The sequence below is a fragment of the Triticum dicoccoides genome, chromosome 7B (genome assembly GCF_002162155.2).
Source record: "Triticum dicoccoides isolate Atlit2015 ecotype Zavitan chromosome 7B, WEW_v2.0, whole genome shotgun sequence".
NCBI lineage: Eukaryota > Viridiplantae > Streptophyta > Magnoliopsida > Poales > Poaceae > Triticum > Triticum dicoccoides.
In genome coordinates, this window is record NC_041393.1 from 589,939,262 (window position 1) to 589,961,295 (window position 22,034).

The 22,034-nt window shown below is 49.0% G+C and overlaps 1 non-coding gene across 1 annotated transcript; it reads left to right on the forward strand.

Moving 5' to 3' along the window:
• The first annotated feature begins 771 nt into the window (after nucleotides 1–771).
• On the forward strand, nucleotides 772–844 carry TRNAE-CUC. Its single transcript has one exon. It is a non-coding gene; the product is annotated as a tRNA-Glu (tRNA).
• Nucleotides 845–22,034: the final 21,190 nt, after the last annotated feature.

The window sequence follows — 22,034 nt, forward strand, 5'->3', positions numbered from 1 at the left end:
GAGGGAGGGAGGGAGGGAGGGAGAGGGAGGAGAGAGAGACACCTTAGGATTAAACATATTCAAACACGTTTTTTTTTTGTTTTGTGTAAACACCGAGGACATCGCCGGCGAGGGTAAGAACGAGGATACGCGGCCACACAAATATGATGCCTCGCAAAAATAAAGGAGATGGACCTATTGTGGTCTTGAGTGATGGTTGTTGGGTTAAAAGTGTGTGTTATGTTTTCTCTCCCGTTGCAACGCACGGGCTCTTTTGCTAGTAAGCCACCGAAGGCTGATAGTTCAGTAGGTATCTTTGAATGATACCGTGCGATCATGTAATCCTACAATGACATGAAACAAATATCCTACAACCGCAATATCCGCGAAATAGCTATACTGTTCTTATCCCTTTCGAGTGTCTACCCAAGCGCAGGACTCAGGAATCCCTAGACGGCATGATGATTGTGATCCAACGTTTTCGTCTGATCCGGTTTGAACTTGCAGCAATACAGAGTTGCCATGCCCTGCGATGAAACTTTTAATCTGAGAGGAAAAAGGCATCAGTACGCATACATGCAAGCTTGAAGCACTTGTCGGTCTATGTTTAAGAAGGGAAAATCATATTAGTATGCATGCACATGCGATCGTGGTACTGAAATTGATCTGTGACGTGCCTCCATGCCCAGGAGCTGGATGGACTATTTGTCTGCCGCAGAGACTTGTGATGCGCCTCTGACACTGCCGATTATAGAATGATAATTAAAGAAACTGTTAATTGAAAATCAGCAATCCGTCGTAGTCTAGGTGGTTAGGATACTCGGCTCTCACCCGAGAGACCCGGGTTCAAGTCCCGGAGACGGAATTTTTTCTTTTTTTTGTGCATGCATAGTCTAGGTGGTTACAGTCACTTTAACTGAAAGTTCAGACAGGATTTGCCCTTGAGCTTGTCTGCCTAACTTTTGACTGATGAGCTGATGACTCCGTTTGGGAAAGAAGAAATATGGGTCCAAATATTGAGTCTCTGAAGTCTTTTTAAAATTAAAGTTGTTTCATGGTTCAACTTTTCCTCTTACATGTGCAATTTTCAACGGTCTGAACATTCTGATCACCCAAATTTATGGCCTTATGAAAACCATCTATGATACTTTGCACTATGACACTAGCCTTCTTTAAAAAAAAAACAAGGCAAAGACTTGCCTCATTCATTAGTAAAGAGGGAGTTTAGAGTACATAGCAACGGCTACAACATAGCCGTTAAAGGAAAATTATACGGAATTACTCTCGCAGTATGATCTTGCTCATGTGCTTAGCCTCCGCAGTAACCCAAAGTTTAGCCTCGTCTTGAATAAGCTTTAGGATGTATTTTTTTGACATCCTATGGCTTTAGGATGTAGAAAGGCGGCGTCGATTTTTTTCTTCTAAAAACTCTAACATTCCTCTCGTTTCAGATGGTCCAACTGACAAGCATTGTGAGAGTAGCCATCGCCTTCTGATTTGCGGTATTAGGCCGTGACACGCCGGTCCACCACCTCTTGTCGTTCTGCTCGATCCCCCATCTGTTTGTGTCAAGCCCTTCGAGCCCCAACCAATACTTGGCCATCCTCCACACACTAGTCTAAGTTACTCTCCATTATAACTAGCCTTAATGCCCATCATACCCTCAAATATGAAAGGGTATGGACCGATCTCAACCGTTGATGTGTTTACATGGGGTGTATGGAAGCAGAAGTGGTAAAGGAAAATGATGGTGGCTCTGTTGGCTCCCTTCTTCGTCGCTTTCAAATGCGGCTCAGACATTTTCTATCTTGTCCAGAGGAGTGAAAGGCGGTGGCAGCAACTCCTGAATTGGTTGAGCCACTATGGATTTACATATTTTATCATCACTTCACCATTGTCTTTGCGATATGTCATTCTACAGCCATGTCAAGAACTTGGGACCCTTCCTTTTCAATCAAGTGCGCCATCTCATCCGGATTGTACTTCAAAATGGCATGCAAATCTATACCTACTAGTAAAGTATGAAGTGTTTCTGCCCGTCCATCGTCATACGTTTTATGAAAGCCCTGGTATTTTTTTTAAATAACCCGTGGTCCAGTATTAAGTCCTTCTCCTTTCTTTCTATCTGTTGGGCTTCGGCCCAATTTCTGTAGCCACTGTCGCGCGCACTAGACTACTTGCCACTTCTTATAGGATTGCTGAAAGAAGGTGAGTAATTGTAGAAATTTGATGTTCTGTATACAGAATCAAGACATGCCACTGTAGATGTTTTCTTGAAGGCAGCTAGCTACTTGGATTGCACAAATCAACAAGTACCCCCACAGATACCATAAGAACTAAGGTTATTCTTAATTAAGTAGCTCACCAGATCACTTGAAGATTTTTTTCCCACATGAAAATAATAACCTTGAAGTTCAAATCTTCTATTGAAACTCCTTTTCTATGTATGAACCTCACGAGACAACTTCCAGTAGACCTCAAAATAGATTTCCGCCCCGCTTTATATATGAAGCAACGAACCGAAGCGAACTATTATTTCACCTTTTACTTCCAGTAGACTTGGCCAATGGAAATCTCAAATCCCTTAGCCTGTAAGCTCTTGGTCAGGTATTCTATTCGTAACTCAGCATACTTTTTTCTGAAGTTTTATGCCTAATTCCTAAACATCTTTTGTCAAGAGTAAGAATGTAACTGTTGAGAACTTGACATAAATGGTTCCTTGCTGCAGCAGAGTAGTATCAATATTACCATAGAAGTAGAGGTTGTTTGAATATTCTTGATTATTTGTATTATGTTAATAGCTCTATGATCTGTTCTTAATTGGGACTCCTTACTCCTTGGCTCCCTGTAAATTGTACAAAAGGTAATTTATCTGAATCTTACGGTCTTTTAGTTTGTTCTGAGCCTCTGAGTTTCATCAGTTTCACTTCTAAACGTGATATTTCTATGCTAATTGTCACTTGAAAGGCATGATTTACGGTACCTTTTCTTAGTCGGTTTACATTTATTGAATGTCTCAATGTTGTTCTATCTGCATATGTGCAACCAGATTTACAAAACCACACTAGTAGAAAAAGGGCCTAATGTGAATCACATTAGTCCGGTTTTGTAACTGAACCAGCATTAGGCACAAGCAAAGCAATTTATGATGTTATAAATAAAGCAAGCATCTTCTGTTTATCAAGGTTGCATTTTCTTAGTTGTTGTTAGTTACCAGATGTGTTAGAACAACACACACACGTATGTAATTTTGCCCTGCCTTTCTGATTTCTGAATTGAAACAAACATGTGCATGGGTTTCTTGAGAGGCTCAAGTACTCGCGCTTCGAGCTTGATGTCCCGAGACCCAGTTCCTTGAACCGGCTAACCCTTATTGATTTTGTATGTCCTAAACTGACTCTCATGGCCAAGTTCCTCAACCCATCCGACCCTCACAGGCATGTTGTGCAGTGCCTCAACTCATTGCATTGTGATTGAACACATTTAGACAGATAGGGATTAGGTGAACACCGACAATATCGGCGAGGGTGGTGAGGAAGAAAAGCGACGACATGGAGTCAATTGCATAAAACTATCACATTTGTGGCTAGGTTTGCATAAAACTACCAAGTCGTTAATCCGTTGCAAAAAAACACTGCATTATCACCAAACTTCTTGCAAAAAGCACTGATTAGATGATTTGGCCCATGTCGGTGTCAAAACCGGCGGTTCTCGGATAGGGGGTCCCGAACTATGCGTATAGGCGGATGGTAACAGGAGACAAGGGACACGATGTTTTTACCCAGGTTCGGGCCCTCTCGATGGAGGTAAAACCCTACTCCTGCTTGATTGATATTGATGATATGGGTAGTACAAGAGTAGATCTACCACGAGATCAGAGAGGCTAAACCCTAGAAGCTAGCCTATGGCATGATTGTTCTTCGTCCTACGGACTAAAACCCTCCGGTTTATATAGGCACCGAAGAGGGTTAGGGTTACACAGAGTCAGTTACAATGGTAGGAGATCTACATATCCGTATCGCCAAGCTTGCCTTCCACGCCAAGGAAAGTCCCATCCGTACACGGGACGAAGTCTTCAATCTTGTATCTTCATAGTCCAGGAGTCCGGCCAAAGGCTATAGTCCGGCCATCCGGACACCCCCTAATCCAGGACTCCCTCAGTAGCCCGTGAACCAGGCTTCAATGACAACGAGTCCGGCGCGCATATTGTCTTCGGCATTGCAAGGTGGGTTCCTCCTCCGAATACTCCATAGAAGATTTTGAACACCAGGATAGTGTCCGACTCTGCAAAATAAGTTCCACATACCACCGTAGAGAGAATAATATTTACGCAAGTTCAATCTGCTGACGTATTTCGTAGCGTGACATCACACCACGGCCAAGCCTTTATTCGTTTTTACTGTTCCACCTCAGTGCGTTTAGCGAGGCGGTTTCCTTGGCACATCTTGTCAAAGCAGAGATCGTGTCCCCTTATTCCGGGATTCTCATCAATACGGGCGTGGGTAACCCAACCACGCCATTGATTACGGCGCTTGGGAGATAAGCGAGTTTTACCAGGCTGGTGGGGACGCATAGTTTCGTCCGTCCATATAAGGGGATAAGGATCCACTTTTTCACACTCGCCTTCTTCCTCCTTTGCTCATCCATCTCCGCGTACTCGAGCTCCAGCGCCCAAGTCCGCACATCTTACCTCAACCTTCTCCAGCCATGTCCGGAGCGGGAGCCAAGTGGATGGCCTCCTCCGTCACGGAGGGGCACATCAAGAGGCTGCGGAAGGCCGGATACTTGTCCAGCGACATCGCGCATCGGCTCCCCGACAAGGGGCAGCTCATCCCCACCCTCGGGCCCCATGAGAGGGTGGTGTTCCTCACCCACTTCCTCCGCGGACTAGGTTTTCCACTTCACCCATTTGTCCGGGGGCTCATGTTCTACTACGGCCTGGATTTCCACGATCTGACCCCGAATTTCATCCTCAACATCTCGGCGTTCATCGTTATGTGCGAGGCCTTCCTCTGCATCCAGCCTCACTTCGGCTTATGGCTGAAGACCTTCAATGTCAAGCCGAAGGTTGTGGGCGGCCACCAAGCGGAGTGCGGAGGTGCCATGGTGGGCAAGATGCACAATGTCCTATGGCTCGAGGGCTCCTTTGTGGAGACCATAAAGGGGTGGCAATCGGGGTGGTTCTACATCACCGAGCCGCATGACCCTAAATGGGTAGCGGCCCCCGAATTCAGATCTGGCTTCCCTACACGGCTCACCTCTTGGAAAGAGAAGGGCCTATCGTGGGGTGATTCGGAAGAGCTGACCGGACTCCAATCCTGCATCAAAACCTTGGTGAACAAGAAGCTCAAGCTCGTCAACGTAGTGCAGGTCATGCTCATCCGCCGGATCCTCCCGTGCCAACAACGGGCCTTTAATTTGTGGGAGTTTGATCTGGCACAGCACCAAACCTTGAGCAGGCTCTTCGATACTGCGTACGAATATGCCTGGAAGGTGCTGTTCAAGGGCGCCGAGGCTCCCGATTCCTCTACCGAAGATCGTGGATTTAGCTCGCAATGTCAAGCCGGCGAGGTAAGCTATTTTACCCTTTACAGGACACTTGTTTTTGATAGTTTGACTCTATGCGGGATCTAAACTCCCTTTACCTTTGACAGGCCTGGCAAAAGACGTCCGGGCAGGTTAACTGTCCGGCTCCCTTGCCAGAAGAACCAGCGGACGCCCAATTAACGGGGCTGCTGGTTCCGGCGCCTTACGTGGTGCCGGAGAAGAAGGCCAAAAAGAAGGCCACGGGAACTCACCAGGTGTTATCGGACTCATCGTCCGATGACTCTGAGGCGGACTCCTCCCACGAAGACGGGGAGCGGGAAAAAGAGGCCTCTCCCCCAGCGGGGGGAGAGAAGAAAAGGAAGGCCGCCCCAACGGGGGAGGCCGAAGGGTCCAAGAAGGGAAGGACCCTCCCTCCGAACTACTCCACCAACGCCGACGACGGCGAAGAGGAGTGGTCACCGAGGACTAAGCCTCTGGCGACATCGTAAGTGTCCGGATACCAGAATAATTCATGGCGTTTCGTTTGTCGCATAGAATCTCCTAACGCCGAACATAACCCTGCAGCCCGCCCAAGGACGGGCTCGACATTTCAACGAGCGGCTCCCTGGCTTCGTCGGATGTGAATATCACTTCACTTCCGGCCGTCTCCTCTCCTCGCGCTGCGGATGAAGCCAAGGTGGGGTCCCAAAAGGGGCCCAGCCAGGAGGAGGAGGTCCCGGAGGCGCCGCAAGGCAACCTCCCGGACTTCGGGCACAAGGGGGATCAAACCCCAAAGGGCTCTAAGTCCGGCCCTGGGCCGGACTCCGCACCGGAACCTTCAGTGGTTCCGGAGTCTGGCAGGCGGCCCCTTTGTAAGAAGGGCGAGACTGCGACACCGGTGACCTCGGTCCAACCGAAGGCACCGGATAATCTGCTGGAGGCGCTTAACGGCGCCTCCATCGATGAGGAGCACCACACTGTTATGAGTGTGGTGATCCAGAAAGTTCAGTCCGCCAAGAGCGGGCTGACTGAGGCCTGTGCCAGCCTTCTAACAGGCTTTGAGGTATGTATTAAGATATGTAAAAATATTACCGCATAGACAGTAGCCCCTGATGCTCAGTTTGGTATTCGGAAAGAAAAGCCGAACTGAGGATCTAAAAAGATATACGCAGGAGTCTAACATAAACATGTCAATATGGGAATGCAGGCTGCGCTGCTGACCTCTGCCGCACTGACTGCGGAGGTCAATGCATTGAAGCAGAGCCTCGAGCGGTCCGAGAATGAGCTCGGCCTTGCCAAGAAGCAGCTCGAGGACAAGGAAGGTAAGTAATACCTTATGGAAGTATATAAAAGATGCGGTTGCAAAAAATAACAGGAATAATGTGAGAATTGCAGGGGCCACGAACGAGGTGGCAACCCTGAAGGAAGCGGTGTCCAAGGCCGAAAGCAATGCGGCCGCAGAATGCACTGAGCGAGAGAAGCAGGAGGCGCGGGTGGCGGAGGTGCGGCAAGAGCTCCAGGTTCACGTGGAGAAACACGAGAGTTTGGAGCGTGACTCAAAGACTCGAGAGTCCGAGCTCGCCTCGGCTCTTGAGAGCGCCAAAGCCGCTAAGGCCGAAGCCCAAAAAGCCCTCTAGGAAATTGAGGCAATAAAGAAGATAGCGGCAGGTAAGGCATTCTTCATGCAAAGCAAGCACGTGAAAGTGAATTACTTGTTACTTACCCGAATCCGGAGCTCTCCAGGAGCATTCGCAGATCTGCCCCGCAGTGTGTCTGACGCTGCCGCATTCTACCGGGCCAAGGAGGGGAGCTCGACGGAGAAGGTGTTCTGGTCTCAGTATGCTGAGGCCGGACACCCGGTGCCCTTGAGCGACCAGCTGAAGCAGCTGGTCGAGCTCCATAAGGTGTCCGAACAGGCCATGAAGGGCCTCATAGTTCAGCTGTGGCCTAAAGAAGCCATGCCTGGGAGCTACTTCGGGCTGGTGAGGCGGCCGGTGGATGCATGTCCATGGATTGAAGTCGTCAAGTGCTCCGTCTGCATCGAAGGTGCCCGTAGGGCCCTTGCCCATGCTAAAGTGTACTGGGGCAAGATGGACGTTGAGAAGCTTGTGACGGACGCTCCACCAACGGGCAGGGAGTATCGCACGCCCGAGATGTATTATGCGGGCGTCCTGAAGGGTGCCCGCCTTATAGCGGGCGAATGCTCCAAAGATGTAATTTTTTAGTAAACTCGCATTTGTTATCCTGTACGCTTGAAAACTTGTTCATATGCGCTAAGCAACGCTTCTGAATTTAAAATATTACCTTCTGTGCGGTCGTTTATTAAATTTGAGAGATGGCGAGTCGTCGGCTTCTGCCCTCATGCCACGAGTGCTGGGGTGTTCGGGATAAACTTGAGTGCTCTTTTTCCCATTCTTGGGTCCTTCAAGGGAGGCGCTCAACACAACGAACAAGGCAACCGGACTATAATGCTTGAACACTCTCACTTAGCCATAGAATTCTATAATTTTAAATTTCGGCGAAGCCCTAGTATTCGGAAGACCGAATTCGGGGCGCTATCCATGCCTGGGTCGGACAAAAGCCGACTCCTCGCTCTAAGCGGCATAAGTTTTTAGGGACTCGAAAAACCTTTCGAACAGCGACCGGCTCTCGCCCTATCATGATGGTTAGTTTTAGCTTTCTCCACTGAGGTGCTCAACCCGGCTCAACCGGGGCACAATCGCAGTGGTTCTCCCAGCGCTACCTTAGCCGATATACGGAACGTAAGGTACCAAAACATGGGAGCCGGGCAAACCCAACTATTGACCCAAGACATGATTCGGAGCCGATGCATATAATGCTATAAGTTCGGGGTGCCGCACTTGTGAAAGTGTTCAGACTTATCACACCATAGTTTGGGGTACTTAAGCCCCTGGTGTGTTTGGCCGTACCAAAGCGTACGGATGCAACATGTCATAAGTGAACATATATAAATAGAAAAAGGAATGCAATAATAGGCAGAAGCTATGCATTGTTTATTCAAAAAAGCTGCGGTGAAAGAAGAACGATACAAATAGTGCGATAAGCAAGGGACGAGACTATTTGACATGTCTCCCTCCAGGAGCGAGCTGCGTGATGATATGTAAAACAAGTATACTGCTCGTTATAGAGACCACCTGTACACTCGACGTAGCTTTCTGCTTCCCTGGCTATTGCATTGTGTGTTCGGCGGTTCTACTGCCGGACAGGGCTTCTTGATAAAGGAGTCCTGAAAGTAAGAAAAAGGAATTACACAATCAGGAGCCCCTGGTGCGGTTGAGCCGTCCTCTGGGCCTGCCGTGGTCGTGCCCCTCCGCCAATGCCGATGGTATTTCCAGAGCGTAGTTATGTACGCGTAGTACTTGTTTCGCCGTTTCGCGAGGGCTAGGGTTGGGGCCGCATTGCTACACGTGCTCGGAATGTGCCATGCGGTCTTGTTGTAGGTTACTCCGGGCGCACTTGACAGTGTCCGGACGTTTAATAGCCGGACTCGAGAATTGCCTTAAGAGGCTGCTACTTCTGCCGCGAGGGCCGCCGTATGCTCCTCCGTTCGGAGGGAGCGTTCGGTGTTTCCATTGACCGTAATGACTCCTCGAGGGCCTGGCATCTTGAGCTTGAGGTATGCGTAGTGCGGCACCGCAATGAACTTTGCAAATGCGGTTCGTCCGAGCAGTGCGTGATAGCCGCTGCGGAACGGGACTATGTCGAAGATTAATTCCTCGCTTCGGAAGTTATCCGGTGATCCGAAGACCACTTCAAGTGTAACTGAGCCTGTACAGTTGGCCTCTACACCTGGTATGACGGCTTTGAAGGTCGTCTTTGTGGGTTTAATCCTTGAAGGGTCTATGCCCATTTTGCGCACTGTATCCTGATAAAGCAGGTTCAGGCTGCTGCCGCCGTCCATCAGGACTCTAGTGAGGTGAAATCCATAAATGATTGGGTCGAGAACCAATACGGCGAATCCGTCGTGGAGGATACTAGTGGGGTGGTCCCTTCGATCAAAAGTGATTGGGCAGGAGGATCACGGATTGAACTTTGGGGCGACTGGCTCCATCGCATATACTGTTGGGGAACGTAGTAATTTCAAAATTTTCCTACGCACACGCAAGATCATGGTGATGCATAGCAACGAGAGGGGAGAGTGTTGTCCACGTACCCTCGTAGACCGTAAGCGGAAGCGTTATGACAACGCGGTTGATGTAGTCGTATGTCTTCACGATCCGACCGATCCAAGTGCCGAACGTACGGCACCTCCGAGTTCAGCACATGTTCAGCTCGATGACGATCCCCAGACTCCGATCCAGCAGGGTGTCGGGGAAGAGTTCCGTCAGCACGACGGCGTGGTGACGGTGATGATATTCCACCGACGCAGGGCTTCGCCTAAGCACCGCTACGATATGACCGAGGTGGAATATGGTGGAGGGGGGCACCGCACACGGCTAAACAACGATCATGAAGATCAACTTGTGTATCTATGGGGTGCCCCCTGCCCCCGTATATAAAGGAGTGGAGGAAGGGAGGGCCGGCCCTCGCTATGGCGCGCCCTAGGGGAGTCCTACTCCCACCGGGAGTAGGATTCCCCCTTTCCTAGTCCAACTAGGAGTCCTTCCAAGTAGTAGGAGTAGGAGACAAGGAAGGAGAAGAGGGAAGAGAAGGAAGGAGGGGGCGCCGCCCCTCCCCCTAGTCCAATTCGGACTAGTCAATGGGGGGGCGCGCGGCCTGCCTCTCTCTCTCCCCTAAAGCCCAATAAGGCCCATATACTTCTTCCCCCGTATTCCCGTAACTCCCCGGTACTCCGAAAAATACCCGAATCACTCGGAACCTTTCCGAACTCCGAATATAGTCGTCCAATATATTGATCTTTACGTCTCGACCATTTCGAGACTCCTCGTCATGTCCCCGATCTCATCTGGGACTCTGAACTCCTTTGGTACATCAAAACTCATAATAAAACCGTCATCGAAACCTTAAGCGTGCGGACCCTACGGGTTCGAGAACTATCTAGACATGACCTAGAACTATTCTTGGTCAATAACCAATAGCGGAACCTGGATGCTCATATTGGTTCCTACATATTCTACGAAGATCTTTATCGGTCAAACCGCATAACAACATACGTTGTTCCCTTTGTCATCGGTATGTTACTTGCCCGAGATTCGATCGTCGGTATCCAATACCTAGTTCAATCTCGTTACCGGCAAGTCTCTTTACTCGTTACGTAATGCATCATTCCGTAACTAACTTATTTAGCTACATTGCTTGCAAGGCTTATTGTGATGTGCATTACCGAGAGGGCCCAGAGATACCTCTCTGACAATCGGAGTGACAAAACCTAATCTCGAAATACGCCAACCCAACATGTACCTTTGGAGACACCTGTAGTACTCCTTTATAATCACCCAGTTACGTTGTGACGTTTGGTAGCACCCAAAGTGTTCCTCCGGTAAACGGGAGTTGCATAATCTCATAGTTACAGGAACATGTATAAGTCATGAAGAAAGCAATAGCGATATACTAAACGATCAAGTGCTAAGCTAACGGAATGGGCCAAGTCAATCACATCATTCTCCTAATGATGTGATCCCGTTAATCAAATGACAACTCATGTCTATGGTTAGGAAACATAACCATCTTTGATCAACAAGCTAGTCAAGTAGAGGCATACTAGTGACACTATGTTTGTCTATGTATTCACACATGTATTATGTTTCTGGTTAATACAATTCTAGCATGAATAATAAACATTTATCATGAAATAAGGAAATAAATAATAACTTTATTATTGCCTCTAGCGCATATTTCCTTCATATACATCCCTTAGTGCACGCTTCCGCTCCCTTTTGGGTATGTGGGTTGTGTATATCATGTTCACCGTCCGCACTTGTGGGGGGAAGCCCTTCTGTCCTCTATTGTTCCGCGGCCGGGGCTCCACCTCGTCGTCGCTATGCAGCCCCTTGTCATTGTTTTCGGCATTTAACTTGCGTGCCTGCTTGAACACCCAACAATCCCTGTTGGTGTGATTGGCTGGCTTTTCGGGGGTGCCGTGTATCTGGCACGAGCGATCGAGTATTCGGTCCAAATTGGATGGGCCCGGAGTATTTCTTTTGAATGCCTTTTTCCGCTGACCGGGTTTAGAGCCTCTGAATCCGGCATTGACTGCCGTATCTTCAGCATTATCGCCATTAATGTGGCGCTTGTGCTTGTTGCGACGCGACCTGCCGTTGCTGTCCTTGGTATCTGAACTACCAGGGCTCTTGGTCATGTTGTTACTACGAGCTAGCCAGCTGTCCTCTCCCGCGCAAAAGCGGGTCATGAGTGTTGTGAGGGATGCCATGGATTTCGGCTTTTCCTGTCCTAGGTGCCGGGCAAGCCACTCGTCGCGGATGTTATGTTTGAAGGCTGCAAGGGCCTCTGCATCCGGACAGTCGACGATTTGATTTTTCTTGGTTAGGAACCGTGTCCAGAATTGCCTGGCCGATTCTTTTGGCTGCTGAATTATGTGGCTTAGGTCATCGGCGTCTGGTGGTCGCACATAAGTGCCCTAGAAATTGTCGAGGAATGCGGCTTCCAGGTCTTCCCAACAACCAATTGACTCTGCTGGCAAGCTGTTAAGCCAATGCCGAGCTGGCCTTTAAGCTTGACTGGGAGGTATTTGATGGCGTGTAGATCATCACCGCGAGCCATGTGGATATGAAGGAGGTAGTCCTCGATCCAGACCACAGGATCTGTTGTGCCATCGTATGATTCAATGATTACGGGTTTGAAACCCTCAGGGATTTGATGATCCATCATTTCGTCTGTGAAGCATAGTGGGTGTGCGGCGCCTCTATATTGGGCTATATCACGATGCAGCTCAAATGAGCTTTGTCTACTGTGTTCGGCCTGGCCGGAATTGCCATGTCCGGCGTGATGGTTATCATCACATATCGTGGGGCGCCCACGCGATCCGTAGATCGATCTTGTTTGCCTTGCCTTGTCCTCCAATATATCCCGCAGGTCTGGTGCATTTCCCCCTGCCTTGGTATTTTTTGAGCGGCGCCGGGGTGCGGCTTGAGTGGAGGGCCGAGAGGCTTCTCTGTCGCGGCCACGAGGTGGCCGGTCGGCCGTATCATGTGCTGGTGATGTAGGTTTAGGTGCTTCCTCCTCTAATCGGGGTAGCAGCCTGCGTTTTGGGTAGTTCTTGAAGTGGCGTTCGAGTTCATACTCTTCGGCCGCGAGGACTTCAGTCCATCTATCGGCTAGCAAGTCTTGGTCAGCTCTAAGCTGTTGCTGCTTTTTCTTGAGGCTGCTTGCCGTGGCTATAAGCCTGCGTTTGAAACGCTCTTGTTCGACGGGATCCTCAGGCACGACAAATTCATCGTCGTCGAGGCTTGCCTCGTCTTCGGAGGGAGGCATGTAATTATCGTCTTCTACCTCTCTGCCTGCCGCTCTCTCATGAGGGCTGGCTTCTCCATCCTCCCGCACTGAATCCTACTGGAGGGAGTTATCTTTGGCACTGTCCGGGGTGTTATTGTCTCTCGTGCCGGAATCACCGTTTTTGTTGTGGCGGGATTTAGAGCGGCGCCGCTGACGCCGGCGCTTAGGCTGTTTCTTGGAGGAGTCATCCTCCGTTGTTCCATCGCCATTCCCATCTTTTGGGATGTCCACCATGTAAATGTCGTATGACGAGGTGGCCTTCCAGTGCCCTGTAGGCGCTAGTTCTTGGTTGTCTCCTGCATCGTCGTCCATACCGTCGATGTCTTCGGAGTCGAAGTCGAGCATGTCAGTTAGGTCATCGACAGTGGCTACGAAGTGGGTGGTGGGTAGGATTTGAATTTCTTCGTCGTCCGCATCCCAACCGTCCTGACCATAATCCGGCCAGGGCTCTCCTGATAAAGAGAGAAACTTTAGTGAATTCAGGATGTCGCCAAAGGGCGAGCGCTGAAAGATGTCCGCAGCAGTGAACTCCATGATCGGCGCCCAATCGGATTCGATTGGCAAGGGCGCGGAAGGTTCAGAGTCCGGAGAGGAGTCCGGCACCTTGGAGTCGCGAGCTTCACAAAGGACAGAGTTGGTGTTCGGCTCAATCGCCATAGGGATAGCAGCCCCCGAGGCGGTGTCCAGCCACCCATCCTCGATCGGCGCAGTCGGCTCCGAGCTAAGGGTCGGAGCGGACACTTGTGCGGCCTCCAGGGCACTGTCCAGCAGCAGAGCTAGATCATGCCCATCATGACAGTGCAGCGCGCTTGGCTGTGGCTCGAACCCGCCGAAGATCAAGTCTCCGCGGACGTCAGCCGTATGGTTCAAACTTCCAAATCGGACCTGATGGCCAGGGGCGTAGCTTTCAATCTGCTCTAGATGGCCAAGCGAATTGGCCCACAGTGCAAAGCCGCCGAATACGAAGATCTGTCCGGGGAGAAGTCTCACCCTGGACCGCATCGTTGTTGATGATCGGAGGAGCCATCGGGCCTAAAGATGACGACACAGAGGAACTCTCAATGAAAGCACCAATATCGGTGTCAAAACCGGCGGATCTCGGGTAGGGGGTCTCGAACTGTGCGTCTAGGCGGATGGTAACAGGAGACAAGGGACACGATGTTTTTACCCAGGTTCGGGCCCTCTCGATGGAGGTAAAACCCTACTCCTGCTTGATTGATATTGATGATATGGGTAGTACAAGAGTAGATCTACCACAAGATCAGAGAGGCTAAACCCTAGAAGCTAGCCTATGGCATGATTGTTCTTCATCCTACGGACTAAAACCCTCCGGTTTATATAGGCACCGAAGAGGGTTAGGGTTACACAGAGTCGGTTACAATGGTAGGAGATCTACATATCTGTACCTCCAAGCTTGCCTTCCATGCCAAGGAAAGTCCCATCCGGACACGGGACGAAGTCTTCAATCTTGTATCTTCATAGTCCAGGAGTCCGGCCAAAGGCTATAGTCCGGCCATCCGGACACCCCCTAATCCAGGACTCCCTCAGCCCATTTAATCACTTTTTGACAGATAGGACCGGGTTGTAAGAAGCTGACTTGGCAAAAAAAATGTCATACACACCCCTGAATCTTAAAATGAAAAAGCAATCAGATCCTCCCTCTGGACAGCTCCCGGCGCCGACGACAGTGTACCCGGTGGTGGGTCGTGAACGCGGGAACCAGCCAACCACGATGCCTACCCCATCGTGACGTGCTTGATACGGCGGCGGCGGCCGGTCTGGCGCGGAGCTGATGGTCCCGGAGTTCCACCTCAAGGCGCTGCACGCCATCCTGGCCGTGCGCACGCCTTGGCCAATCGCGTCCACGCCGGCGTCGGAGTCGGTGACGGTGCGAAGGCGGGACAGGTGGTTCCACCGGCCACTGCATGCACCGCTCACGGCGGAGCACATCTCGGAGACGGACCTCGGGGAGCCAGTCATGGTGAACGTGTACATGGCCCCGTCGGCCTTCGGCAGGGAGGAGGAGGTGGTGGAGAGGTGGACGGTGGTGTGTGGGCCCTGGGCGCTGGAGGAGAGGGCGGCCGCCGAGGCGGGGGAAGGGCTAGCCATCAACAGGGCGTACAAGCGCTGCATCACACTGCTCAGGTCGCTCTACACCATGCTCCGCCTACTTCCGGCGTACCACGTCTTCCGCACGCTCTGCGTGTCCGGCCAGGGGTAAAACTACGAGATGGGCTACCGCGTCGGCTTCTTCGTGGCCCTCTTCTCCCGCACCGACGAGGCGGCCACGGGGAAGAGGGAAGCTAGGCTCGCCGGGAAGGGTGCAGGGGAGGCTGAAGGATTGGTGGGGATCTGATTGCTTTTTCATTTTAAGATTCAGGGTTGTGTATGACATTTGTTTGCCAAGTCAGCTTCTTGCAACCCGGTCCTACCTGTCAGAAAGTGATTAAACGGGCCAAGTCATCTGATCAGTGCTTTTTGCAAGTAGTTTAGTGATAATGCAGTGCTTTTTGCAACAGATTAACGACTTGGTGGTTTTCTGCAAACCTAGCCACAAATGTGGTAGTTTTATGCAATTGGCTCGACGACATGGGTCGGGCGATTTTTTTCTCCAAAAGGACCCCCTGCCGAGATGAATTGCAAAAAAAGACTACCTGTAGATCAATTTGACAAAAAAGGACCCCCTCAGCGGTAGCGGCAGGCGCGGCAGGCGACAGGTGGCACCTGCCGCTAAGCCAGGAGGCGGCGGGCCCTGCCGCCACCGTAGGAGGCGGCGGGCCCTGCCGCCACCGCAGGAGGCGGCCACCCAGCCGAACGGCTTGTGCACAGTGCAGCACGCCGCGACGGAATGGGGCGGGCCAGGTGGGCCCTAGCGTCACCACCGGAGGCGGCCACCCCTGGCGCGGTCGCTGGCTGGGCGACAAGCCCTGCTACGCGCGGGCCCTGCCTGTGGGCCTCGCAGCCAGTGCCTGAGGCGGCCTTATCTGGCCGGCACTGCTGGCCGATAGCTGCTGCTGCTCACGGGCCGAGGCACGGGCCCTGCCGCCACTAGCACAGGCGGCCGGCTGCTGCATGTGCCTAATCCCGCATACAGCGCTGATTCCCTGCACTATGGCCGACATGAGCACTGTGGCAAATGGTGCTCATTCCCATGCTTTGGAAATTGCTGCTGCAGGTGAGGGGACAGCACCCAAGAGTGTGATTTCCGTGCGGGGATATGGACGCTGATGCCTGCTTCTGGTTCTTTCGCCCGGGAATCAGTCCTACTTTTGCTACTTTTGCCTCATAGGATGCGACTGTTGGGGAACGTTGCAGAAAATAAAAAATTTCTACGCTTCACCAAGATTAATCTATGGAGTCATCTAGCAGCAAGAGAGGGGAGTGCATCTACATACCCTTGTAGATTGCGTGCGGAAGCGTTCAAGAGAACGGGGTTGAGGTAGTCGTACTCGTCGTGATCCAAATCACCGGAGATCCTAGCGCCGAACGGACGGCACCTCCGCGTTCAACACACGTACGGTTGGGAAGACGTCTCCTCCTTCTTGATCCAGCAAGGGGAAAGGAGAGGTTGATGAAGATCCAGCAGCACGACGGCGTGGTGGTGGATGGAGCAGTGATCATGGCAGGGCTTCGCCAAGCTTCTGCGAGAGGGAGAGGTGTTGCAGGGGAGAGGGTGTTGGGGAACGTAGTAATTTCAAAAAAAATTCCTACGCACACGCAAGATCATGGTGGTGCATAGCAACGAGAGGGGAGAGTGTTGTCTACGTACCCTCGTAGATCGAAGCGGAAGCGTTGACACAACATAGAGGAAGTAGTCGTACGTCTTCCCGGTCCAACCGATCCAAGCACCGTTACTCCGGCACCTCCGAGTTCTTGACACACGTACAACTCGATGACGCACCCCGGGCTCCGATCCAGCAAAGCTTCGGGGAGGAGTTCCGTCAGCATGACGGCGTGGTGATGATCTTGATGTTCAACCGTCGCAGGGCTTCGCCTAAGCACCGCTACAATATGACCGAGGTATAATATCGTGGAGGGGGGCACCGCACACGGCTAAGGAACGATCACGAAGATCAACTTGTGTGTTCTAGGGTGCCCCCCTGCCCCCGTATATAAAGGAGCCAAGGGGAGGGGGCGGCCGGCCAAGGAGGAGCGCGCCAGGGGGGAGTCCTACTCCCACCGGGAGTAGGACTCCCTTTCTTTCCTAGTTGGAGAAGGAGAAGGGGGAAAGAGGAGGAAGAGGGGAAGGAAAGGGGGGCGCCGCCCCCCTTCCATTGTCCTATTCGGACTAGGAACGGGAGGGGCGCGCGGCCACCTCCTGCCTCCTTCTCTCTTCTCCCTCAAGGCCCATGTAGGCCCAATAACCCCCCGGGGGATTCCGGTAACCCCCCGGTACTCCGGTAAAATGCCGATTTCACCCGGAACGATTCTGATGTCCAAATATAGGCTTCCAATATATCGATCTTTATGTCTCGACCATTTCGAGACTCCTCATCATGTCCGTGATCACATCCGGAACTCCGAACAATCTTGGGTACATCAAAATCATAAACTCATAAAGAAACTGTCATCGTAACTTTAAGCGTGCGGACCCTACGGTTCGAGAACAATGTAGACATGACCGAGACACGTCTCCGGTCAATAACCAATAGCGGGACCTGGATGCCCATATTGGTTCCTACATATTCTACGAAGATCTTTATCGGTCAGACCGCATAACAACATACGTTGTTCCCTTTGTCATTGGTATGTTACTTGCCCGAGATTCGGTCGTCGATATCCAATACCTAGTTCAATCTCATTATCGGCAAGTCTCTTTACTCGTTCCGTATACATCATCTCGCAACTAACTCATTAGTTGCAATGCTTGCAAGGCTTAAGTGATGTGCATTACCGAGAGGGCCCAGAGATACCTCTCCGACATTCAGAATGACAAATCCTAATCTCGAAATACGCCAACCCAACAAGTACCTTTGGAGACACCTGTAGAGCACCTTTATAATCACCCAGTTACGTTGTGACGTTTGGTAGCACACAAAGTGTCCCTCCGGTAAACGGGAGTTGCATAATCTCATAGTCATAGGAACATGTATAAGTCATGAAGAAAGCAATAGCAACATACTAAACGATCGGGTGCTAAGCTAACGGAATGGGTCATGTCAATCAGATCATTCAACTAATGATGTGATCCCGTTAATCAAATAACAACTCTTTGTCCATGGTTAGGAAACATAACCATCCTTGATTAACAAGCTAGTCAAGTAGAGGCATACTAGTGACACTCTGTTTGTCTATATATTCACACATGTATTATGTTTCCGGTTAATCCAATTCTAGCATGAATAATAAACATTTATCATGATATAAGGAAATAAATAATAATTTTATTATTGCCTCTAGGGCATATTTCCTTCAGAGGGAGGCGCCAGAGACTTGGGGTGCGGCTGCCCTCCCTCCCCCCATCTTTATATAGGCCCCCTGGGGGCGCCGGCCCTAGGAGATGGGATCTCCAAGGGGGGGCGGCCAAGGGGGTGGCTTGCCCCCCAAGGCAAGTGGAGGCGCCCCCCACCCCTAGGGTTTCCAACCCTAGGCGCAGGGGGGCCCAAGGAGGGCGCACCAGCCCACCAGGGGTTGGTTCCCCTCCCCACTTTAGCCCATGGGGCCCTCCGGGATAGGTGGCCCCACCCGGTGGACCCCGGGACCCTTCCGGTGGTCCCGGTACAATACTGGTGACCCCCAAAACTTTCCCGATGGCCGAAACTGCACTTCTCATATATAATTCTTCACCTCCGGACCATTCCGGAACTCCTTGTGACATCCGGGATCTCATCCGGGACTCCGAACAACTTTTGGGTTACTGCATACTCATATCTCTACAACCCTAGCGTCACTGAACCTTAAGTGGGTAGACCCTACGGGTTCGGGAGACATGCAAACATGACCGAGACACCTCTCCGGTCAATAACCAACAGCGGGATCTGGATACCCATGTTGGCTCCCACATGCTCCTCGATGATCTCATCGGATGAGCCATGATGTCGAGGATTCAATCAATCCCATATACAATTACCTTTGTCAATCGGTACGTTACTTGCCCGAGACTCGATCGTCGGTATCCCAATACCTCGTTCAATCTCGTTACCGGCAAGTCATTTTACTCGTACCGTAATGCATGATCCCGTGACCAGACACTTGGTCACATTGAGCTCATTATGATGATGCATTACCGAGTGGGCCCAGAGATACCTCTCCGTCATACGGAGTGACAAATCCCAGTCTCGATTCGTGCCAAACCCAACAGACACTTTCGGAGATACCCGTAGTGCACCTTTATAGTCACCCAGGTGCATTGTGACGTTTGGCACACCCAAAGCACTCCTACGGTATCCGGGAGTTGCACAATCTCATGGTCTAAGGAAATGATACTTGACATTTGGAAAAGCTCTAGCGAAATGAACTACACGATCTTTGTGCTATGCTTAGGATTGGGTCTTGTCCATCACATCATCTATTATCTATTATCTATTATCTATTATCTATTATCTATTATCTATCTATTATTTAATTAAAACAGAAGTCAAACAAGACACCACGTTCTTCCACATAAGCTAAAATAATATACATCGTTGATCAGTAATATTTACGGCTGAGATTTAACGATATTACGTTACGTGCCAAAAGTTATGTATGTTGGACCGAAACATATCAGGTAACATTGAACCTTTAATTAAAACAGAAGTCAAACAAGACACCACGTTCTTCCACATAAGCTAAAATAATATACATCGTTGATCAGTAATATTTACGGCTGAGATTTAACGATATTACGTTACGTGCCAAAAGTTATGTATGTTGGACCGAAACATATCAGGTAACACTGAACCGACACGTATATGCATGAATAATATAATACGTTGAAAAGAAAAGAGAAGTTCGGATTGACAAGTACAGGCAAGTACGAATAATGACGGAAGGCACACAACCAAACGAAAAAAAACACAACTACCGTGTGATATACTAAAAAGGGTGCATGTTATGGTAACGATCATACTCCATGTCACGTCGATGAAAAAAAAAACTCTGCGTCACGTGCCCACTATGACTCAAAAAGGAGTCCGCTTCTTTTGCGAAAAGGGAGTCCATCTCCATATTATAAAGCTATTATAAAAGGGTCGCGCTAACTGCCACACGTGTGGCAGGAAGGGAGACGCACCACACGTCTCTAATGTAAATAGATTGCCATGTCATCGCATGCATGCATGCAGGAATTTTTTTGGATTTTCAGTTTTTAAAATGTTTTATCTCTTAAACGAAAAATCCGATTGAAAATCCGTTTTCACCATTAAATCCCTCGCGATGAGATCTTCGAAACTAGATCCCATGTTAATATGTTTTGATGAAAAAAAAATTGGATTAAAAGTTGCCATGTCTATTGCATATGAATTGCCATGATGTTTACACTGAAGTTGCCATGATATGTTTCAGCTATTTTCTTCTACATTTAAAAGTAAATTTTGACATTTGTAAAACGGGGAATTAAGAAACTAGACTTGCCATGAACCATAAACTAAAATTGCCATGATACATGCACGTAAAATTGCCATGGTTCATACAAAAAATAATTTTCATGGTCAAAGTACTGGAGTTGCCATCATCAAAATACTAAAATTGCCATGATCTACAATCTAAAATTGCCACATGGCAACTTTAGTTTAAGCCCTATGACAACTGCAGTGTAAACATCGTGGCAACTTCTGGCAAAAAAAAAAATTCGTCGAAACATATCAACATGGGGTCTAGTTTTGAAGATCTCGTCGAGACGGATTTAATGGTGAAAACGGATTTTTAGTTCGCTTTTTATTTAGAAGATACAATATTTTTAAGCCGAAAACCAAAAAAAAATCTGCTAATGTCATCTATTCATACGTGGCAAAATGAGTGGTGATGGAGGCGTGTGGGCGATATGCAAACACTCACACGTGTGGGCGTTAACATTTCTGTTATAAAAAGGTACATCCCATATTTTTGTGTGTGGGTAAACTACATCTCATGTGTACGAGCCAGCAAAAGAAGTCCCACTTTCCATGTCATATACATGCACATGCACGTCATCCGTCAGTAGGATTCAACAAAGGAGTCCTAAATGCACTATGCACATTCAGAAGAAAAATTATGCACTATGAATACATTAATTATGTGGATGCCAATTATTCCTCAGCTCTATTGCAACATATAGATTTTTCCCTAATCACCTTTTCCCTCCAGACTGATTATTTTCCTAATCAGTTTTTCCTCTTTACGGCGAGACTGAAATATGAGTATTTTTTTAACTCGACGGAGTTACATTAGCTGCATGTATTTATAGTCATAAATTTTTTTTTTGCGAACTATAGTCATAATAATTAAGCACAACAACTACGAGGGTGTTGGTGCGTCGAGTGCATACATGCATATCAATTAGATTTAATCTACATACGGTACATATGCATATACATTGAGAAGCAAAGGCTAGAAAACTATATCAACTTTTATATTAAAAAATCGTCAAATATATCCATCCATTCTGAAAGCGAGCGGACTATGTATGTAATATTGAAGTGCTGATAAATTCAAACAATTCTAGCACCAGAATATGATTGCATTGAGATTGTTGTGAGCTATGAAATACAAAGAAATTAATAATTTACTTCCTGCAAAATGCATAGCTAAATCAAAGATATACTGTGTATTAAAATGTCCCAATTGGGTCAATACAGAACAAACCTATTTTTAACATATAAAATCTGCATTAAAATTAAACAAGGTAGAAAATAAGTTTACGAAATAGAAGGAGGTAGAAATATATTTTTATTTCTTAAGAATAATATGTATAGAATTTTCTTTGCGAATCAAAAGGGAATTATATAAGAAGTGACCTAAAAAGGAAAGGTGGAATAAAAATTGAACATGTGTTGTGTTACAGTAAATCTAAAAGCGACTAAAAGGTGGTAGAATTAAAAAGGCCGACAGAGAATATTTATGCTCACATAGCACGTAGTACCCCATGAAAAAATATGTACATATCATAATGAATGATACGTCGATGCCAATGTGCT